Raw genomic sequence first — 8,717 nt, 5'->3', positions numbered from 1 at the left:
CACTATACGCGTCGAGGGCGACTCATTCGTCAATTGCAGCTGCCTCCGGATACGCCATGCGGAAGAATAGCGGAGGAAAAAAGGGTCACGTGCGCGCGCGCCTTGGGCCGAGCAATCAGCTCGCGCGCAATTTGCGAGCTTCAAGTTCACAGCTAGCGCAGGTGGGATCGCGTATGCACTATACGTGCGCGATTCGATTTCTCGCGTATCCTACTTTCTCCAGCCCGCTGTTATATGCGCCTCGCGGGGAAAGCTTTGTACGCGCGATGCTTTCATCTCCGCGAGCTTTTTAGCTTTGTTTGCGCAATATTCGCGCGCTCTCGTTTCGCTTCGATTGAAGTTTCCTTAAGTGTTCTCTCGTCTCTTTGCGATTCCGAGAAACGTGTCCGTCTCTCCAGCGCGGGCTATCGCCGGGGGCGGTGTGAAGGCGGATGGAAAAAGTGCGCACATCTCGCGCGCGGACCGATTGAAAAGTTTCGAGTGTCCTCGGACGACAACAACAACAAGTGGCACGTAACGAGGTCCATAAAAATGACGGCGAGAAAAAAGCTAAAAAAGCATCCTCTTGTTAAGGAGCCTTAGAGCCAGCGATGGGAGTATTCCAAGGGAAGAGGCTTGGCCTGCACGACGAGGAGCTGACGGCGACTCGGGCGCGCATACGTAGCGCGGGAGCGTCGCGCAGGGTAGTGCGGTAGCATTGAGTCGGCGCGTCAGCTCCTCGGCGCATGGCTGGCCCGATTCCAAATATCGTGGCCGCCTCGTCGCGCAGCAGCAGTAGTGCCAGTCGGATTGCCAGTAGCGGTAGCAGCACCGGCCCGTACGAAGCTTACACGCCTCTGCGTTGCCACTCGATCGCGCGACTGCAGCAGCCATCCAGCCGAGAGAGCTCCACATACGACGACTGTCAGTGTGCGTGTTTATTCGCTCTCCCTCTCTTTCTCCCCGCAGCGCGAATACTCTCTTTATTTATAGAGGCGCCGCGTTGTGTACCTGTGCGCGAGCGCGGCTTACGCTATTTTTTCGCCACCGCTGATGTCGATTCTTTAATAGACCGCCACCGTCGTCGTCTCTGTCTCTCTCTCTCTCTCTCTCTCTCTCTCTCTCTCTCTCTTTCTCGATCCGTACGTGTGCGTATAAATGCAGCGAGGAGTCAGTCACACGCGCGTGCGAGACTTTCTGGGTCAGAGTACGCCGAGCCATCGATGGTGCGCGCGATATTCGCGAGCGCGGCCTGACACGCTGTGCACGCGCGCTTTTCATTATCACGGATAGGCAGTGTGCGAGAGTCGCGCCAAAGAAAACAACGCTTCTGTCCTCTTAATCCACTGGCGATACAATCTATCTAAAGCGACACGCGCGCGTCCACCTCTGAAAATAAGTTTCCGCGTCCGCCTATAGTCGAACGAGCTAATAAATATCGAGAAAGAGTGCCCATGCGAGAATTCCCCGTCCTCTCCCGATTAATCGCCCGCTCGTGGCTACAACGCTCCCCGTGCTTGCAGGAGAAAGAGGGCGAGTGCCGTGCGCGTACACCCCCGCGCTCGCTCACACTCACACACACACACACCCGCAGGGGCTGCAGCGGACGACTTTGAATGTCGGCCTCGAGGATCACCGTCGGCAGCAGCAGCGAGGGCGTTTCGCGAGTGTCAGTTTTTTGTTGTGCCGCGACGCCGCTGTGAGAGCGAGATAGAGAAAGCTCCGCGGCAGCTGTGCGACAAGTGCGAGGAAAAGAGAGACACGCACGCACACAGAGCGAGAGTCAGCGGTAGTGCTGGTGTAGCCATGCGCGCCGTGACGCTGCGAGCGGCCTTCGCAGCCGGAGCGACTCGACGAAGCTGCGGACTCTTTTGAAAAGGTGAGGCCGAGGCCCTGGCCCCTTCCTCCTCCTCCTCCGCCTTCTCCGTGTAACCATACATCGCGACTCGTGTGCGCTGGACTCGACGACTCTCGCAACAAGTGTTCGCGCTCGAAGAAATTTATGCAGAAGAGATTGCGTGCCTCCCCGAGCGCGCGGCGCGCAGGTGCATCCGTGCCGTCGGGGCTGGCTAACCCCGTTCACGCCTCGTTCAGCTGCGGCGATGTAAACATCGCGGCTCTACAGCCCGCAGCGCAGCGCAGCGCTTCGAGCTTGCGGGCGGAAAAATCACGCGAAAGCTGGCCAGGAAAATAGAATGAAACTCGGCGGGCTATCGATCGGCCCTGCCTCTGATGCCTTTTCCTCGGGGGTCGAGGGAGAGGCACGAGCGAATCTTATCCCCGTGTACGGCGCTGTCACATGTTCTCGCTCCCTACAACGCTCGCACACACATATACATATTTTTAGTATTCCAGCAGCGCGCGCGCCTCCTTTTGCACGCAGGACTTCTGATCGAAGCGAGCGAGTGCGTGTGTGGAGGGGAGCGAGCGGAACGCCCTTTGTTTTCCTCACCGCGGGGGGTGCACGGCCAAGCCCAGCACGAGGTCTCTCTCTCTCTCTCTCTCTCTCTCTCTCTCTCTCTCTCTCTCTCTCTCTCTCTCTCTCTCTCTCTCTACGCTTTTTCGCTCGAGCCCGCACACTCGTCAATCGCGGCGTGATTGTCGACGAGAGCAGCACGATTGATTAACGCTATTTAGGCGCCGACCGCGTGTTACGAGCTCTCCACTCTCGAGGAAAATTGGCCGATAAGGTGCGCTTGTTTTTTCTCCGCGACTACCGCTACTCGAAGGGTGTTGCCGCTAGCCAAAGGTAGTAGGGGGCAAAAAAGAAGAAGCTGTTTATGGAGGGTACGAACAGTCTCACAGACTTATACACACGCACGCGCGAACCTCGACGGCGAAGAGGCGAACCATATAACGCGGGCGCTGCGCAGAGAGAAGGGAGGCTCCCCCTACCTAGATACACTCCCCCGTATAGGTGTGCGTGTACCTAGGTATATCGATCGACGGCGCTCCCGCGCTTTTGCCTTCGAAAATTCGAGACGCGTACGGGAGGAGGAGCGATCAGCTACGCGCGCGCGACTTTGAAATTCGCGCTCAAACTCGCGCGGCTCTGCTCTCTCATGATGATCGCTATACGCGGAGAGGGAGAGCGAGAAAGCTCCGCTCATATCGAAAATAGCGCGCGCGTGTCCCTCGCGCGACGATCGAATGCGAACTTGATTCTTATTTTCGTCCCATTGTCACAGACGCACACTCGCGGGGGAGCCGGCGCGAGTGGAAAGACGCCCACGGAAGAAGGAGAGCCGCTGCGACGGCTTCCAACGAAAACAGTCCGGGGCTTTTCAAGTGCAGCGGCGGCGGCGGCTGAGAGGAAGAGGATGTGTCTCCGCTCGCCCCGCACGCGTTCGTTACGCTTCGAGAGACGGGGGGCTAATAGATGCGCCGAGGAAGGTTTTTGGCAGACGACGCTATACGCGCAGAGGAATCCGCAAATGCGCATCTGCCGCATCGCGACGACTGAAGTTTGTTGACGAGCGTTTTACCTATGCCTCATTGAGCCTCTACTCGCGCTCACGTGAATCGGAATAACTTTGCGCAAGTGGTGTTTGGCCATTTCGGCGGGCGAAATTTCGAGAAAAACACAGCCTCCGCCACCGTCCTGGCTTTCGCTCGTTTATTTCTGATTTCATGATCGCCTCCTGCTCAATATTTTCGGGCTATTTTCGTTTCATTTTTCGTTTTCGAGTTTCGACATTTAATATGAAACAAGGCGAGCGTATAGACTCGATATTCGGAGCCTGTCTGCTTACGGACACGTATCTTATTCTCTTTATGAGTATCTGGGTCGCAGAAAGGATGCATTTGCAGAATGCATGTGTACTCGCAGAGGAATTGTCCTAGGGAATCAAATATTCCAGCAATTCTATACTCGTATCCCCTTTCCGACATTGTTTTTTTCATTTATGCGCGCGAGTTTCTCCGCGAGCCAAAGTTTCTCTTCTGCGCGCGAGTGAAAATTCCTGCTGGGGCTTGTAATTACCGCATCGCGAGCCGAGGAGCAGCAATGTGTTGGAAAATAAAGCGACAGATACGAAGGTCAGTCCTAGCTATAGTAGTTGTAGATTCAAAGAGCAAAGCAAGCAAAACGCGCGCAATTCTTCACTTATCTCGGCGCTGGTCCTTAAACGTCCTGCAAATACAAGAGCAGAAGGAGAAAGCGCGACAAGTGCCTAAACAAAAGGGGCTGAAAACAAAAAGACGCTCGGCGAAAAAAGCGCGAGGCCGCGAGCGGTTAATTACCCTACGGCGCTTGCGCGCGCATTGTCCCTTTGTGCGCGCGGTGCAGCGTCGTCTGCACTGCACACACAGCTGGTGGATACAAGAAGACAGCAGCCGCAGATGCTCGCTTGTACAGCGGCATAGCGTGAGCGACCACAGAGAGCAGCGATGACGACGCGCTGGCTGACTAAAGTGAGCGCGAAAAATCGATTCGCGGTTTACACGCTCCCGCTCCCCTCCGGCCCGTCTCGCCACCCCTCCAGCTCACCTACATCCTTGTACACACGAGTCCTGCTGCTGCTCCTTTCACTCTCTCGGCCTCGCGGCCTCTCTTTTTCACTTTCTTTCCCCGTGCGCGCTTGCGCCTCCTTCTCTCCCTCTCTCTTTCGCGTGTATCCCATAACTCTTCCTTATACATAGAGCGCGGGCCCTCTATAATCATCCCCCGCGTATCGGCCTCTCGCACGCACACGGCTACACATAAATCTCTCTCCCAGCGTTATACGTACAGCTATCTACAGCTACTGCAGGAGGTCGGTATTCGGCTGTGGGGGGGGGGGGGTTGCCAGCTGCTCCTGCTGCTCCTGGCCACCCCTCCCCAGCAGCAGCTGCAGCTCGCGCCGCCGCCGTGCGACTCGCACGAGGGGCTTGCGCGCTTCACCCCCGGAGAACGAACGTGGGAGAGAGGGAGAGAGAGAGAGAGAAAGAAGGAGTCGCGCGGGCGCGAACGACCAATCCACTCGATATCTAGGCCAGTAGTCCTCCACCCTTATTGGGCATCTATCGAGCCGGAGAGCTGCAGCCGCATCTCTCTCTCTCTCTCTCTCCTTCGCTCTCTTCAGTATCTCTGTGCCGTCTGTGCGAGCGTGTGCAGTAGTCTGTCGGATGTCGCTGGCGCTGCGCGTCGGGCCGTGACACAGGGCTGCTGCCACCGCTGCCTGATGATACTATTACTACTACTACGGGACTACTCGGAAGCCGCTGCAATCATCAGCTCGGACTTAGCGTGAGACACACACATTCACACTACTGACGTGCCTTTCCTTTTGCTTTTTGAACACGTGCCGCCCTCGTTTCTTCGTTTCTTCTCGCTCGAGCATCCGTGATTACGAGGCCTCTTTTGAAAATTCCAGCTCGCGCGCTCGTGTGTAGTTTGGAGGGAAGTGAAAACAGCGAGTTTCCGAGGGATCTGAGCAATTTACGGCGGCAAGGAGTGGCTCTATCGTGCACTTGAGAAAGTTCGCGAGACGGCTTTCTTTTGTTCACGAGCGCGAGAACCCCGCGAGAGTGTATATGGATAAAAAGGTTACGAGTGCATAAGCTGAGGCAATAGTTTTCCGAATAGCGTACGCTAATTCTTTCGCCTTTACAACGAAACGATTACGCGCGCGCGAGAGAGGCCAGGTCGTTGTTTTCATTTTTCTTGTGTGTCTGTGTCCTCCATTTGTTTACGCGTTACTGCGGCGTGCTTCGGATTACGCGGAACTGCAATTCGTTCGAGGCTAAAAACGATTTTTTCAAACAACACATTTTAATGAAGTGCGCCCCGCGATATCAAGCTCTTAATGAAATACTTTAGTTATTAGATCGCAGCCACTCGGGCGCACGTCGCGAGTTTATGAATCTTTCATGAAAATTCTTATAAACTGCGTCTGCTGAGTGTCGAGAATCGCAGCGCGCATAAAAATGTACGTGATTTTTTGAGAGAAGCGCCGATGGCCCGATTCGTCCCGGAGCCAGAAACCGTAAAACTCCTCGCCAGGATTTTTCGCGCACACGCTGCTCCGCGTATACGTATACGTCTCCGTAATCCGCGTGCGCGGAGTGCACGTGTGGAAGTGAGGAGCCCGAGGATAAAGCCGAAAGATGCACTCGAGGTCTGACCCCTTTTTTGCGCACTTGTTTCTCGGACTGCTTGAATATACGAAAAGAGCGAGAGGAAGACGGGAATCTCTCCCTTTTTGCGCCGCGAATGGACTCGCAGTTATCTCGCTGTTTGCTTTCAATTCGTTTCAACGAGCTTTTTCGACGGCAGCGCCTCTTAGTTATTCCTTTTTTCGTGCTCGCGGAGCTCTCTGTGTATGTGTCTGTGTGCGTGTGTGTGCATATATAAGCGGATTGTTTCTTTTCAGCGTCTTTCTTCTCATCGATTGGGAGGACTGACCGTTTATCCCCCGCGATATATACTGTATAATCGTTTTAATGCGTTTCGCATTAATCCAGATCTCGCAAGTAAATGCGCGATAGATATAATTTGCGAACCAAACACGTGCAATTTGGTGAATGACTGACGTTCATTACTACATTAATGCCTTTCCTTTCATTGTTCCCCTTCTGACATGATATAAGTTAATTTATCTTATAGCCCCCGCGCGTCCTCGATAAAAAAGGTGCTTGAACTATACTGCGTCGGCCTTTGGTGTCTCGACGATCGCCGCGCGTCCTATTATATAAGAGTACTTTGACGCGCGCGGCGTTTTTTGAATAATTAACGACGTGCGAAGGGAATCGATATAGGTACTCCTGCGCCGTAACGCTTCGAACTTGTTTACTCATTACTCAGAGCTCCGACGAGCCGGAAAAGAGCAGCTGGACCTGCCCCAATCGGACTCGGCCAGGCCGAAGAAATTCGAGATTCTCGCCCCCTCCTTAGAGGCGCGAGCGATTGGTCGTCGATAGAGATCTCCCATAAATCAAACGGCCTCCGATGCCCGAACAATGAGCCATCCGGGCAATCAGCGAAAGTGCAATAACCCATGGCGTTCCCTCCTTCCGTTAGCGCCTCGCGTATCCATAACGGCGCGGGCGCGAAAATATCCGACCGGCGGCGGCGACGCATCATATCGAAAGAAAGCTTCCTCCCCACTCGGAGCGAGCATCGTGCGTGTCCCCCTCCCGAAAGACAGTGGAGCGCTCGCGCGCGTCTATTTTTACTCGGCGAAATCTTATTAATAACCCTGGCCCTCATTGACCCCTTTTAGAGTGCCGCTCTGACGCGTAAAAGAGCAGAGACGACGACGACGACGACGACGACGACGTCGACGTCGACGTGTAGCAGCTCGCGCAGCCCTTAACCCTGTTCGCTATCGCGCGCTCTCGCGACCCCTTCAAGCTTCAAGTTCGCGTGGCGCGCGCATTAGCGCCTGCCGTATGCCCTAGAGCTCTAAACGCGCCGGCGTGCGTGCACTCGACGACTGCGGAACCTTGGTAGATCCAGCGAGGCAGATTAGGCGGCGAAGGTCAGGCCCTCTCTCCTCTCCTCTCCTCTTTCTCTCTCTCTCTCTCTCTCTCTCTCTCTCTCTCTCTCTCTCTCTCTCTCTCTCTCTCGTTCTCCGCTGCTTCTTTCCGTGCGCGAGTTTTCTCGCCGCCCCCTCCCCCACTCTACCTGCCGCCACCGCCTTCACGTGAGCAGTGGAACGAGCGAGATTGATGTCGGACGAGAAGTGGAGAAAGTCTCGAGAGGGAGAGACGCGCTTGCTTCTTGGCTGGGGTCCGGAAGTCGTGGCAGCAGCTTTTTTCGGCTTCTTTTATACGCGTGTGTTTTGAATTTGCAAAGTTTCGCTCCAAGGCTGCCGCGCGCAACTACGTGAGCTGTCGATTCTCTGCCGTTCCCGCGGATGCATGCTTGCGATATATAAGCCGCTTCGTTAATCGACGTAATAGTCTTTTCCTCGAGATGCCGAATCAGCTTGGCTCGCGTTTGTTTATTTTCTAATAATAAACAGCCCCTTCCTGCGGAGCCTTTCGATGATATCGGTGCGCGCACTCGCATGGAAAAGTGCAATTAAGCTCGTGCTTTATGAAAATTATCATCGCGAATGCTACCTCGAAGATATAAAACGAACTGCCTTATAATCGCGGCCGGAATGATACCGCTCTGAGTTATAGTTTCTTTTACTGCCAGTGAAATACAAAGTTATAATAATATACGCGGCTAATAATAGCCTCTCGAGGATATTTGCACTTTGTTACTTGGCATTGCTATCGCTGCAGTAATGTTGACATCACGAAAATATCGCCCGAAGTGACTCGCTCCTTCGAGAAGCTGCGCGCACAGCTTCATAGAGGAAAACTGCTGAATCGAAGTGATGCACTATTCGAGGCAGGTGCTTTGTTTTTCCCGCTGCTTTTAGTGTACACGAGCCACTAGTGTAACTCGCAAGACCGTCGTAATAATTATGCTGAAATGAACGACGGCGTGTCTCTATGCACTTTCTCATTCATGATTTCTTTGGGGAAATTACGCAAAGCCTCTGGCCTACATCGCGGTAGTAGATGCACATTTGCGATTTCTTTCGGATTACGCTGCGATGAATTACTCCTCTGTGTGCGATAAGTTTGTTTCTTTGTTTTTTGCTGGTAAAAAATTTCAGTTATTAATGACGACGTAAGCTTTCTATAGTCTATATTTTAAAACAACCGGTGTAAAGAAGAATTTTAAAGCTTTAGCCGAGACGATTCACTCGCTAATGAATTGATCAAACAAAAGCGATTTCGCAGCTAAATATGTAGATGGA

General features: G+C 53.8%; 1 protein-coding gene across 15 annotated transcripts in view; it reads left to right on the top strand.

Annotated features, from left to right (window-relative positions):
* Window positions 1-766: 766 nt before the first annotated feature.
* LOC100123278 (potassium voltage-gated channel protein Shab) overlaps window positions 767-8,717 on the top strand; it is a 54,763-nt gene continuing 46,812 nt past the window's right edge. For 10 of the 15 annotated variants that reach the window (XM_031928566.1, XM_031928568.2, XM_016985132.2 and 7 more), the window contains exons 1-2: window positions 767-909; window positions 1,503-1,858. The gene's annotated coding sequence lies outside the window, so the exon portion shown is untranslated. Of the gene's footprint in view, window positions 910-1,502; window positions 1,859-4,939; window positions 5,207-8,717 lie in introns of those variants that run through there. The other 5 variants (XM_031928563.1, XM_031928564.1, XM_031928561.1 and 2 more) reach the window with 5 other exon arrangements.

Source organism: Nasonia vitripennis, chromosome 4 (genome assembly GCF_009193385.2).
Source record: "Nasonia vitripennis strain AsymCx chromosome 4, Nvit_psr_1.1, whole genome shotgun sequence".
NCBI classification, from domain to species: domain Eukaryota; kingdom Metazoa; phylum Arthropoda; class Insecta; order Hymenoptera; family Pteromalidae; genus Nasonia; species Nasonia vitripennis.
Note: the sequence above shows the minus strand (reverse complement) of the source record. Positions and strands in the feature narration are given on the sequence as shown.